Here is a 15,159-nt window from a genome sequence, read left to right as displayed (position 1 = left end):
GTAGATTGGAGGCTTTTCAAATGTGGGTGTGGAGAAGAATGGAGAAGGTGAAATGGACCGAGAAGAGAACAAATGAGGAAGTACTTGGTATGGTGGGCGAAGAGAGGGGTTTGTTTGGAGGAATGCTGTGGAGGCAGGAAAAGTGGATGAAGGGGGTATTGAACGGCAGTGGGATGTTGAAGACTGTAATAGAGGGGAGAATGTTAGGCAATCGAGGAAAGGGAAGGAGACTAAAATGCCATAGATATGATAGTTAAGTCCAATTGGACTACGTAATTAAATTAAAGATGTTGTGGCATTGGCATTTGACAAATAATGTTAGATGCGTGGTAAAAACTATGCATTAAAAAAGCAATTATATATGAAAATCATTTTTTACCTTGTGACCAATTTTTTCTACTCCTGTGGCCACTAAGTATAATGTGATACATTAGAAATTTCGTTTGAATAAAATTTTAGCTTTGTTTGTTTTGGCGCTCATCTTATTAAATTACCCAAAAAGAGATGTTGAAGTTACAAAACGCGCTTAAGGCTGTCGGCTGTAATTCAAGTGTAAATTTATGAAAATATTCAGCGAGCATAACTGTTTCCGAAACCAAATGAATTTGACTAAGCGGTCGAAGTCTGTTTCCACGGGAACATTTATATCGTTCTGAGAGGTTTTTTATTTAAACTCTAAGGAGCGTGGCCGATGTGCTGACCAAATAAAAACGTTTATACTTTATTGCATAAAAAATTCAATATTTCAGTTCTCTTAGGTCTAAGATTCAAAATTTAAAAATATATCTTTAATATAAAAAAAGAAATTAAGTGGAGATACGCTGATTCGAGATGAATTAGTTTTCCGGACATCATCCCTTATTGAACATCGGTGGATAAATTGTGATTAAATTGTTGTGAGATACTTCACAAATGAAGTCACAAATTAAGGAAATAGCATATAAGATACAAGGAAAAAAAGCATATTTTGATAAACCAAATATGAGTCTGTCCTTGTAGCCACAAGATAGAGTTTTTCTCGTTTCGTTAAAAAATATGACTGTCACGCTTGATTTTATGAAACAAGGATTTTCATAAGTTGCTTGTGAAGGATACTTTCTCGGAAATACCTAAACATTTAATTTCAAGAAAAGAAAATGGTCTTGCGTTTCCAATTTCTTTTGGTGCCTTCTTATGTTAATTAAAGCATATGTTTTCAGATGAATAAAATTATGGACATACCTTAGGATGAGAAAAACAAATTTGCACTTTTCTTCAGATTTTCCACTGACAAATCTGAGTAAAAGTGCAAATTTGTTTTTCTCATAATGACGAACGTTCAGTACACTAGTCCTGAATCTGTTGAGGCTTCAGGAGTCATCAAGTTACAAGGTCCATTCGATGACTCAACGGAGACTTATATGAGCAATAAAAGAAATAGAAATCCTCTCGTAATACATCATTTACGAGGTCCCCCCTCGAATAAAAATATACTCGCCGGTTTATCCCGACCATCCATCCGCCGGTCCATCGCAAGGAAATAGCGGACAGGAGGTGATGATCGAAACGGCTCCGTAATTTGAAGGACAGGTGTCGCCAGAAATAAAGAGAGGTGCGAGCGGACGACGTTAAAAGCAAACTTCACCCCTCGGCTGCCCGGGAGCGAAAAGAGGAGGCGAAGAAGAATAAATATTGACAAACAAACCAACCCTGAGCCAACCCCTCCCCCCGCTCTTCCCCTCCCGAACACCCAGCCGATTAAGAGTCAGCTGACGGGGTCGACCCGAGCGCTTGAGCATCACATCATTCCTCCCCCACTGCTCCCTGGCCGCGAGAAAGGGTTCAGAATATTCCCCTCTCTTTTCAGGACAAAACTCCCGAAACCAGAGTTATCACAAGGTACGCATAAAAAGTATCGGGAAATAAATCGAAAAATTGATTTATTTATCAGATATTCCTACGCACAAAGCCTCGAATGTTTCTATCCCTTGAGCGTCGACACATTTTAATCATCGGGTTTCCACGACTGGAAGGCTCCCTGGAAGGCGGAAGGTCCGTAAGGGTAAGCGTGAAAGGTTCTTTGACGGGTCGTTTCCATGGTGGTGTCCTTAGAGGGAGAATTTCACATTTATAGGGAATAGGAAATGGTGCGCTGGTACGAAGCCGGGACTCTAAGGGGGTTGGGGAATCGTCCCGATGACGTTTTCTGCCATTTGGTCGGTTATCTTGGAGCCTCAAACGCTCAAAATCTTCCGGACGAGTTTTAGCGCCGATTTTTTACATCGCCAAATTTTCAGTAATAATGGTTTTACTACAATACGTTCTGTGATCATGCGCGAACTTAACGGACACGGACTGAATTCAGCACTTCACGCATAAGTCGTCGTCGGTTCTTAACGTCGTCCAGTGCGGGGCTCGTCCTTCACATCCTCTCGGCCATCTTTACAGAGCTTGCGCCACTTAAAAACTGCAGTTTGTGACACACTTCCATCTTGGAACACTTTGCCAATCATCGCCAACCTACCCAATTTCCACAGTCCAACAGGAAATTTTATGGCTTCCCGCTTTTCAACCGTTTGCTGCATTTTGCGCTAGCATCTAGTCACTCGACAGGGCTGCTCTAAAAACACGATCTAGTCTGGATGAAGGATGGATTGGAGCTTCCAAGTGATTGGCGCCTGGCGCGTGTTGAAGGTCAGACGCCCCGCCACCAATCCTGCGCAGTGCGACGTACAATCACGCTAGAAACAAATTTTTACTAATACCTTTCATTAAAACCTCTTACTCTAGTGTTCATTACACTTCATCGTTCAATTGGTTGTTGAGTAATTGCGTCGTCCTTCCATTTCGCCTTTTCGAGACCTCTCCCCTTGAGAGAGAGATTTGAGGGAATGTGATTGGAGAGAGGAGAAAGCGAAGTAGTTAGAAGAAGAGAAAGTAGGGCAGCGAGTCGAGTGGGAATGCGGATGAAGAGCGGTGGACGGATGAATGAGGGGTGAGAAACGCTGCGCTGACAGGGATCGCCAATGTCTCTCTCGAATTTTATGATTCAGTAGAGATGCATCCGCATGCATTGTGGACCGCTGTCAATGGATTACTAAATATTTGAAGTCTTTCCTCTCATTGGCGTACGTTCTTACCCACTTCATACAGCGCCGCTTCTATGCAGTTTTGGACTACCACTTGAAATCGAGGAATCCCCTGGTCTTTTCGAGAACACGACCTAGAATTTCAACCTGTCTTCGGCATCCTGAAGCAACCGACCCTCTTTTCATGGAATAAAATAATGAGTCACTCTTCAAATAGTGGTGATTGAGCAAGCTCAATGAGACGCCGATAATTAATCGAAACATCAAGCGAGTCGTCGACGAGACAACGACTTCGCATAAATTGAATATTGTAGACGAGATTTTCTATCGACGAGTTAAGTATGCAAAGTAGACGTTAGCATATTGATTCAGTTCCTCACTTCGTTATTTTATTGGTTTGCAGAATCTTAAAATGAGAAATTTATTACAGAATTTGGAAGTTTAAAAACTAATTTTCACGCCGAGCAGACATTCAAACGTAACCTTGATTTTAAATTATTTGGTAGTGCCAACATTTATTTGATTTTAACTTGATATTTTCACCGCACAATTACGTCATCAAGAACAGACATAATATCTCTTTACCTCTCAGCATTAACAATTCTAAACCCCAGGCTTTAAGGTCTTTTCCATTATTACGTTGAAAGAAGACATGCTTGGTAGGTTCATATATGGAAAAGCAATATTTGAAGAGGGCGATGTATTGATTCTTTCATCATCCTAGCAAATATACAAATTAAAACAAAATATTTGGAGGAGCCTTAAAAACAATTACCTAGCGCGTGTACTTGCTTCCCTATTGGCCATAGAATATGTCCTATTTTACATATGCGTACATACGCCTACCATCCCCGCAAACACCCCCTGGGTAATCACAGCCCTGGCGGAGGCTTGCGTGGTTGTGTAGGTACCGATGCACACCCGAACTGCCTCTTTTCTTCACCCTCACACTACTCCAGTTTCTCTGCCTAATATACGAACATATTGAAGCAATATTCAAATGTATGAAGCGAACGTTAACTACCACCATAAGAATATTATGGGAAGAATCAACCCCAGCCGCGCTTCGCCTTGATAAGGGTGAGGGCCAATGCTGTCTAGGATACCTTTGCCAGAGCGTGTCTTGTTATCATATTTTGGCAAAATGGATTTCTGTTCTAACCCCCCATTTATCATATAATTTTATTTTTATTCAAATTTGAATTATTTATTTTTTATTTTATTTTATAAATACTTTTAATTTTCTTTTTTTACTTTATTATTTATTCATTAATTTTTTACTTTTACTTATTTTTTTTCTCTCTGATTTCCCTCATCATATCCTTTGCCCATTTGTACGGCTGGGGTTGATTCTTTCCCTAACAATTTTCAAATGTCTGCTGTAATTGTAGCAGTGTTAGAAAGTGCATAAAAAGGCGAAGGAAAAGTATTACATTGAACGGATACTTCTCAGTAGGCATATCTATTTTATGGATAAATAAATTAATAGATATTTCATTGATAATTAGATTGGATGAGTCATGCAACGGCTGCATAAAATTTTCATAAGTAGCAAAAATGTTCCAAATTTGCTTGCTTTGGGATATATAACAGACCAGGCATTCATATCGAAATTACGAAACATTCAAACAGGTTACCTACCCTTTTGTGAATAGCAAGGTGGTCAAGAATTTGACAAGGGTAACCATATTATTTTCAACAGTTTCGGTTTTATTTATAACTCCCAAGACCATGGAGCAGGCATTCACTTCGGCCGAGATGCAGGGAACCGAAATTACTGCCGAGTGTTCTCCACGAAATATTTCATCCATAAAATATTACAAGCTGTCGATATGGGAAGTTTCAATTTTAAGATTCCAAAATATTTAGCCTGTTAAAAAAGCATCGATTTGTAGAGAATATTACCACAAAAATCGACAAATGTTTCAATGCTTATCGCCCACCCGTAGTGACTTTATATAGCAATTCACCAATAGTCCACCGTATTGCAACATTAACGAATTGCCTAGGCTCTGGCACTAGGACTGTTTAATTCACCTCTTCCCTTGTGAGCACCTAACCGGATTCGCACGAGGGTAGACTGAAACGTAATGCACACCTGCTTGTCGAGTGCGAACAAAAGCAAATAGCAAAACATCGGGCAAAAAGACTACATTGAAGTACAATTCTTAAGTTTCAAACTAATATATTTATTTTTCAACATAGTCACCGTTAAGACAATTGTCCCAACGTTTAACAAGTTTTTTCATTCCGTCGCTGAAAAACTCTTCCGACTTTTCTCGAATCCAGGACTTGACAGCTGCCTTCACCTCGTCGTCCGAGGTGTAATGATTACCCTTGAGGTGTCTCTTGAGTTGAAAGGAAAAAAATAAAAATCGCAAGGTGCAAGATCGGGGGAATAAGGAGGGTGTGGAATCGGTTCAAATTTCAGGTTTCGCGGAGCCTCTCCAGTTGCGCGCGAGGTGTGTGGACGAGCGTTGTCATGTTGAAAGATTAATGACGCCAGGCCAACTTTAGCACGACAAACCTCTTCCTCGGATATACCAATATGGTTTTTGATTCGCTTTGAGTGATTCGCCGGTCATTTTGAATCAAATCTTCGACGATTTTGTGATGTTTATCGTCTGAAGCAGTGATCGGACGTCCGCTGCGTGTTCCATCGATTATTATGGCTTTTCCAGGCCAGCAACCACGAAATTTCACTACCCATCGATTTACAGTAGACCTATCAACAACATCGTCATCGTCGCTTGTTGGCGCCACTCGACGTCGAAGGTGTTTAAGAGTCTGTTTATACTGAGAAGAATTTACCGTTGCTCCTCGTTCCGGAAAATCGTTCAAATAAACTTGGTAAGCATCCCAAAACACAGTCCAAAAAAAGTCTCATCCACAACTATGTATTTTCCAGGCTCATAACCACGAAATTTTACTACCCATCGATTAACCAACAGTAGACCCATATACAGCATCGTCACCGTAAACAGCCTTTAAACGACGATGAATCTCGATTGGAGACTTTTTGCAGCAGTTAAAATGCGATCACAGCGCACTGTTTAACCCGCGTTGACATAGCACTAGAACACGTTTAAATACTTCCGCTCCTCAAAATACACTGGAATGATTTAACGACCTCAAACCTGTGCATACGTGTTGAGGGGAATGTTACATCTACATGCCACCAGGAGTGCTTCTAAAGGTCATTTTGTTTGTGGTCTACAAGCGATTTTTGTCAGACTACCCTCGTACAATGGCGCGATACCACTTAACGCGATCTTTACCGGTAGCCATAAGTGGGCAACGACACTTCGACATCGTCCTTTGGAATGGCAAACTCAAGCGTGCATCTTATGATCATTGCCTACGTTTGAAAAAGGTTCTGAATTTAATGAAGAGTATTCTTTTGACAAAGAAAGTTGTCTTGTGGATCCGGGAACTCAGAATATGGTCCATCAAAGGCGAAACTAGCAATACTTGGTTTGCAGTACTCCACTCTTCAACAGCACATGCCTTTTATTAAGGCTTGCTTGGCGTGACACTGTCATTGAACCTCTGTAAATAACAGCTAACATTTTTAAAAACCACGCAATTGCTCTAATCTCTTCACTCACTTCAAATCGTCTAACCTTTATCCGCCTCCGCCTCGCACACACAACATTCTCTACTAATTAAAAGTCTTCAACATTCCATTGCCCCTGATTAAGCTCTGCATTTATTTTCCCCACATATGGATAAAGGTTATTGAAATGAGATTTAGTCTGAATGCTTAATTGACCTGATAATCTCTTTCACATAATTTGAAGTTGAAAACCTTCGTCATCGGAGCACCCATAAGAATCAGCAGCCCGAAGATATTCGTTTTCAGAAGTCCTTAGCGCTTGGCAGTTTGAATGAATAGAGTACACGTAAGAAGTGTCCAATCCTGTGAATGAAATCAAAGCGGTAATGTTTCCAATAGAGTGCTGCGTTTAAATACCGGAGAGATCGCTACATGGGATTGGACGTTAATCATGAAATTTGTTTCTTTCAACGCAAGCGTTGAGTTGTGAGTCCTTGCAAAAAGAGCCAAGAGGAAACAGTTTTCTGTGTCCCCTCTGAAATCCCCTCTTAGATTGTTCTTAGCATCGAGTGGACCGGAGTTTCTTGAGGAAGATCCGAGTAAAATGAGCGAGGGATTCCCGGGTGTGTTGTTCACGCTGGGAGATTGCACCCGCGCGACCGTTCTTATATTTTCATCTCCCGTGACCTCTGGACCCTTGGGCCAAGCTTCCTGGAATGTGTCTTTGGTTGCTCGGCGCAGAAGCCTTGATTTCCCTCCAGTGAGTTCTTCACTCTTGATTGGGGCCGGGGTTGAAGGCCTTCGGAGAGGCATCGGGGGGGGGGGGGGCGGAGGAGCACCCGCAGGTGTGGGAGGGCGGTATGGAGGCAAGGTGTTAGGAAGGAAACCTCGGAAGTCAAAAAAATGCATTCGGAAAACTCAATCGTTATTTAAAAGAATGGTGTTATTTCGACACTGCGTACACCAGGGTGCATGCATACGATGGTGCACGAGAGCATGGTTTTGGTTCATTTTTTATTCCCTTTTTTAGCATAATGAAATAACTAAATTATTAGGTGATTTGAGTCTTCCTCCAGCATTGATAAAAATGTGCACGTTATTTGATAGTTACCCTCTCGCTATATGATAGCTATAAAATATCATCCCTCATCACTCACTCTTCCTATTCGCGCACCCCCTGCCACACACCATTTATGTGGATCGCTGGGCATTTATGTGGATGCTCAAGTAATAGGCTGGCGATAGGTGGAATCGCATGCACCTGGCTTCACTTCGTGACAGCTCCGAAGATCGCGGAAAAATTTTGAATAAATTTCTTGGTCATCGCACAAGATTAGGTCTCTAAAACTTTCATGTACTTAGACGATATTTCCATGCTTTCTTATAAAACATTCTATGAGTACAACTGGTAAATTTGGAATAATAAAAAAAAACATGGACATTGCGGAATACGACGTGTGGGATGCGGATTGGGTGGTGCGACTCCTGACCACGCACGCATCAGAATGGAAATTTTCGAACAATTTTTGACCCGTTTTAAGAACATCTAACAAGAGTTTCCGCGCTGGTTTGTGACCACAGATGAAACTTCGGAGCACTTCTACACCCTAGAGACAAAACAGCACTCAAAGCAGTGGAAACATGTTGATTCAACACCACCAGAGAAAGTAAAGGCAATACGGTTGGCCGGAATGGTGATGGCTTCAGGTTTCTGGGATTGGAAAGGGATTCTGCTGATGGATTATCTTCCCACATGTCAAATAATAACTAGACAATACTACGCTAACGTTCTGGACCAACTGCATCATAAGATACACGAAAAAAGGCTAGGTTTTTCAAGGAAGAACGACATCTTTCATCAAGGCTGTACGCGGGAGTTGTTGTCATGGCAAAAATACATGAAATGAGATACGAATAGTTGCCACATCCAACTTTTTCGACTAATTTGGCCCCATTCTGGTTTCCATCTCTTCGCCAAACTCAAACCTGTCCTCGATGGAAGGAGATTCTCTTCAACCGAAGAACTAACAGCCGAAGTAGACGGGACTGAAGGAATCTAATTTTCGAGATGGGATCAAGACATTGTAACACCGCTGTACCAAGTGCATTCCTTAGTGTACAGGGAGACTACATTGACAAATGGAAAAAGTTTCACTGAGGCAAATCATTTATTCCTATTTCATCCCGAGAACTTTGAAATTGCCCTCGTTGTATTGTGAACGCGTATAAAATGACCTGATTTCTGAATAACTTAGGGAACTGAAAAAATTAACTCATTGGGGTTACCGATAGGGTACCTAGGGAGTACCTAGGGAGTTGGAGAGATCCGGGGGGGGGTGTTCACGACTGGTTTCCTCTCGTCTTCCAGAGTGCGTAAGCCACGTCACCAGAGAGCCGTCATGTGTAGTGCAAATCTACCGCGTGTATCTCTTCCGCAGGCGTTTCGGTCGCTGACAAAGCCGTTCAACCCACTCCGTCTTCTTTTGCCCTCCCCTTCCCCTCAAGTGCACTGTGCAAACCATGATTGACGCACTCGGATGACGCGAACAAGAGCTTTGAATTGTGCACATATTGGGACCCACCGACGAGCATTATCATCTGTTGGCGAACAAGGTAACGTTGCTTCTCCTGTCCGTGGATAATGACGCATCGCCAAACAAATAAATTGTACACAACCGCGCAGAGAGTAGGAAGAGCACTAAAATAAACAATAAATGTCCGTGTCAGAAGTGACCACCTTGAATAAATTTCTTTTCATTCCATTTATCGAAAGGATATTATTTACTTTCATGCTGAAACTCTTTAATGAAGGAATCGCTATGTCCTCTCATTCCTGTCCTGTCTGCGGGTCAACGGAAGTGTTTTATGAACCCAGGGACTGAGCGCTCGCCTGTTTTTAAATCCAGCCTAACACGGCATTAAATATGATATCCCAAACTTAAAGAAATTAGTCTTCAATTCCAGTTACAGGGTGTTTTAAAATTAATATCGGAATTATAAAATTTATGTATTGTTTATTACATTAAACCTACAGTTATAAATAATACTGTACATCATATGAAAGAGAAAGTCAAACAGTTCTGTTTGTAAACCTGATCACGCACTGTTTCCGTTGTCGTCCATTAGAAAGCGTTAGTGGCAAAGATGGCGACTAGTTAACAGAAAGCGTTTTTGTGTTTTACAAATAGCGAGGACTGAATCTATAATTAAGAATGCATCTCTATCTCCCACGCCATCTGATTGTTACCTTTGGGTTTCATAAAGGGTCATAAGTGTATCTGTGGCTCCAGCTGACCTGCCTCTTGACTTTAGAAACAGGATTGAAGCGGTAGTTGCAACATTTACTCTTGATTACACAATCATGAATGTTTGAGAAGAGTCTCGCCTATCGACTCGATGGGTGACGTGTGACATATGATGCCCACATTGAACACTTTTGGGGAAAACTGTTCAAATTGTTCCTTCATGTGATGTATAATTTATATTTGGAAGTTAAATGTAATATACATTACCCAGTCTTAAAATCCCGACATTTATATTAATATTTGATATACTCTGTATTTTCAGGCTCTAATGATTCTATCCAATATGCATAATATTTTACTCCCACATTTTTCTCAACATTTTCACTCCAAATGATCTGCTTCCAATTTTTTTGCATTTTTTAGAATATCCCAAGTAACCCTCTTGACCCATCGGGCATGCCAAGAATTTCTTTTCCTGACTTTCAATCCGTTCATTTTATTTTTTCATCCTCCTCATCCTAGCTCACATGTCGAATGTGACATTCTGCCCTCATTCCCTTGCAATGAAGATCCAATTTCCAAGCACTTACCTATGTTTTAAAGTGCTTATTAAACTTTTCTTTAAATTTCTCAGTCTAAAATACGTATCACCAAATCTTTCTTATTAGTCACAGCTTTCTCATCGAGTGCAATTAAATTTTAACTTCCTTATAACTGGCCTAACCTCATTTTTAAGACTAACAAAATATGCTAACTGCTCTCTTTCCTCAAATGATTTCCGCTCGATAATTTCAACCATGTAATTTAACTTGATGACCGCCACGTAATTTAACTTAGCATTCCTATTTCTTCAGAACATTTTTTCAACACCAATGGGTGCAAATGCAATGATTACACACGAACGTTCTCACAAGAATCTTGTTCAGAAAGTATGGCTTTTTACCTGAAATATCTTCTTTTTAACTAACTCTGTTGATACTTAATTTGTCGTGATATTTGAAACTATGGTGGTGCATAAATTAAAGTGGGTAGTATAGCGATCCGTAATAGATATAATCCGCGACGAGCTCCCATATTTCCTCGAAGGGGGTGGATTGATGTGTCTGGAGCCCCACCTTAAAGTTATGAGGGGGAATCTCGTCAATTCAATTTGCAAAACATAAGATTAAATTACGGCATCGAAGGAACTTCCCAACCTCAACCTTTAATGTTTAAGGGATTTACATTGCCAAAATGACGTCCAATAAAGTCAAAGATTTACCGCTGAAACGGAGGACTCTTTGCAAAAATCATACACAAAAAAAATCATATTCTATTAAAAATTTTCCAGAAGTCTCAGTTAGAAAAAAGTTTTGATGAAATTTTAATTGAATAAATTCTCAGTTTTACCAATTTGAAACTTATTTGAAACCTTAAAGGTTTCGTCCAAGTACGTTTTATCCCACTCTGTGTTTTCTCTGGCTTTATTATGATAAAGTTTGAAACAGAATTCCTCAAATGAAATATTTTCCATATTTGAATAATTTAAACATGAAATTTATGCATACGGAATTCGCCGAAAATACTCTCATCGGCTATAAACAGGTGATATATAATGTAACACCAGAACTTTCATATCCGCGAAATTTGTGGATTACTTTGTAAAATTAAATTCGCTAATTGGCCACAGCTACTTCCTTTCACGTCTTTGCTTTTTTAATTAACTAAAAAGGCAGTCCAGATGCAAAAATAAATCATTCTCTTATATTCGCATACTATCAGTTTGAACCAGTGAATTAGTTTACGCTTAAGCAAATTATTTGAAAGTAATCCTGTTTAATATGCAGAGAAATGACAATTTTTTACTAAAAATGCTTGGCGAAAATGTATCAAAATAGTAGAGATATGTGGTTTTGAGATTAAATTAAACAGAGTTCTGTAATTACTCCAGTGTGTTTTTTGTAGCATAGTGACATTTACTATCTGGATCGCCATCGGTATTGGAATACAGGTATTTATAATGAAACTTTGAGTCATATTGAAGTTAAAGCTGGAGGGGAGGAATTAAAAAAGGCAGTCAAAGGTGAACCGACAAGAAGAAGACAAATGGAGACGATATCGGGAAAAAACTTGATCACAACGATGAAATATTTTTTTAGAAGTTTAGGGGTCCTAGGGTTTTTATATGGCAACTAAAAACTTGCAAAAATTCACATGCATTAAATTACGATCCAGAGATAAAGCATAAATATTATAATTTCAAATGGAATAACCCCCTCGCGCATATCTATACACACCTGAATGGGTCAATCATGTTGTAAATGTCACCCTTCAAACGAGTTCACCTGTTAATATCGAATAAATCACTAAATGTTGATCATTATCAAAGCCCTGCACAGGTCACTGACTTCGTTTGTGTGAAATGCTGGACAGGTCGAAACTATTTCAGTTGCAACAAAATAACAAACCAAAAAATGTGCCATTGGTGTCCGATACTTTTTTGGGTTAATCACCCTAACGTGTACGATTTAAAAAAATATACTATGTAGATTTCTCACTCGAATATTTTGTGCAATATATTTAGGTATGCATTAGCAAGAAGGTGACGGTTATGTTAGTGAGCGCTGATAAAATACAGGCCTTGGTAATAGATTTATTAAATTGCTGATGAGCACATCTAACTGGAAACAACATCAAATACATAATAACCAGCACATTGAAATTTACCAAGTCACGAAATCATGCATGATTAATATTACCGACTGAATATGCTCCAAACCTTCACTTATAATTCTAATAAAATCATTGAAATAAATGTATATAGTCTCATCATATTTAACCCGTACCAAGGCAGATTAAATGACTTCTCCGGTGCTGGAGTTTTACCATCAAAGTTTGTGGATGGATTTATGAAGATGTTATTCTTTGATGCATTCGATGTTGTAAAGTGCCAAACAAATATTTTATAAAACTATTTGGTGTAATAAGGTATGGGTGCTTTTAATAAAAGAATGATTTTTCTAGAGTTCATCGCATACATCTGTCTTCAATTTCTTCGTTGAACCTGGTATTTTCCTCGAACCTTTTATTTGGTATAACTAGTTTTGTGGAAAATTGTGGATATATTATATTACATAAAGATAAACGGTGGAACTAAGTGCTCATTTTTCATTCGGAAATGAATATCCGCGTGGTAAAGTCCGACACAATGAAGTGTATTCTCTGTAGTAGTTTAGACATCCTATTTATTTGACCAGGATGATAGCAATAGTCGAAATTCAGCGCTAAAATGGGTTTGCCTCTTATGATATCACATACATCTACGTGAACGATACGTGGCTCCAAGTAAATTCCTTAACAATCAATTAACCTTATGCGACATTTTTAGATCTCACCCTCGTTCTTTTCAAATAATTTACCTCAACGCCCAAAGTCTCTCTGCGCACCTTGACGAATTGTGCCAACTTCTACCTGACAACGACGTTCATGCAATTTCCATCGCTGAGACTTGGCTTAAGCCTCATATGTCTACCTCGTCCATCGACATTCCTGGCTACAACTTCTATCGACATGATCGTATCGGCAAGGGTGGTGGAAGCGGTGGGGTCTACGTGAGAAAAGATCTCTCATTCAAAATTATATCAAAAAGTTCTTCCATTTACTGCAAAAGACCCGAGTTTGCATTCTTAGAGATAACCTTCAACCTACAAAAAATTCTTTTAGGCATAGTTTCCCGCCCACCCAAGGTAGGTTATTTTTCCGACTTGGAAGAAGCATTATCTTCCCTCATTCCGAACTATGACCATGTTATTATTACCGGTGACTTCAATGCCAACTTTCTTTCCTCAACTCATGACTCTAAAACAATTACTAACTCTATGTCATCCCTCGGTCTTAGCATACTTCCCCTAGAACCTACCCATCATACATCTTCATCAGCCACTTGGCTTGATGCAATAATTACAGCCAACCCTGAAAAAATCACAACATCTGGGCAACTTTCTGCCCCAGGAATACCCATGCATGATGTATTATTTTTAACATACTCAGTTAGATGTCCTAAATTCAAGCAAAAATTCATTCTTACTCGCGATTTCAAGTCCATAGATGACAAATACCTAGTATCCGATGCGGCTACCATTCCATGGCGGTCAATAGAATTCATCGACGACATAGATAAAAAAGTAGAACTATTTAATACGTTCTTAAATGATCTAGGAGACAAACATGCACCGTTTAGAAAAATCCGACTGTCCAAACCACGCTCCCCTTGGATAACAGATGAAATAAAATACTTGATGCGTAGGCGTGACGCAGTCTATAGCCTGTTTAAAAAACATAAAAACGAAAATGTATTCAACATCTACAAAAAACTGCGTAACAAAACTAAACAAGTCATTAGAAATTCCAACATCAGATATGCCTTCCAAATATCTAAAGAGCCCCCGTCACATATTTGGAAAAGCTTGAAGTACCTTGGTGTCGGAAAAACTAAAAATCAACACTCCCTACCTGCTGACATTTCTCAAGACCACCTAAACCGTTTATTCACAACCCCACCGACGGAAATCGACTTTAATGCACAAAATGAATACTTACACAGTTTGCATAATTCTGAACCAACTCCAGTTTCTGCTGGAAGCTCATTCAAAATTTCTCCCGTCACACAAATGGAAGTCCTCCAGGCCCTCAAAAAAATCAAGTCCTCCTCAGATGGAGCAGACGGAATTTCAGCTATTCTCATACAAAAGTTACTTCCCATTGTACTTCCTGTTTTAACTCACATCTTTAATTGGTCTATTCTAACTGGAACATTTCCTTTACTCTGGAAACGTGCCCTCGTCCGTCCCATCCCCAAAAAATCCACACCCACTAACATTGCTGAATACAGACCAATCAGCATCTTGCCTCCTTTATCAAAAGCATTCGAGAGACTCATTCACGAACAAATTTCAAAGTTTCTGAATGAAAATAACCTACTTGATCCTCTACAATCAGGCTTTCGGTCCTCTCACAGCACAACTACCGCTCTCCTTAAAATAACAGATGACATCCGACTATCCATGGATCGCAAAGAGGTGACAATAATGACTCTCCTAGACTTTACCAAAGCCTTCGACTCTATTGACAAAGATATTCTCTTAGCAAAACTTCAAAACCTGAATTTTTCTTCCTCGTCTTTACTGTGGATTCGCTCATACCTAAGTAACCGATTCCAAAGTGTCATTACTCCTAATTGCCGACCCCAGTGGCGGCGGGGTAACGTCCTCGTCTGCCATTCCAAGGGTCGCGGGTTCGATTCCCGCCGGGG

This window comes from Hetaerina americana, unplaced genomic scaffold (assembly GCF_022747635.1).
Source record: "Hetaerina americana unplaced genomic scaffold, ioHetAmer1.1.p SCAF_34, whole genome shotgun sequence".
Classification (NCBI taxonomy): domain Eukaryota; kingdom Metazoa; phylum Arthropoda; class Insecta; order Odonata; family Calopterygidae; genus Hetaerina; species Hetaerina americana.
The sequence above is the reverse complement of the archived record's forward strand: the minus strand, read 5'-3'. Positions refer to the sequence as shown.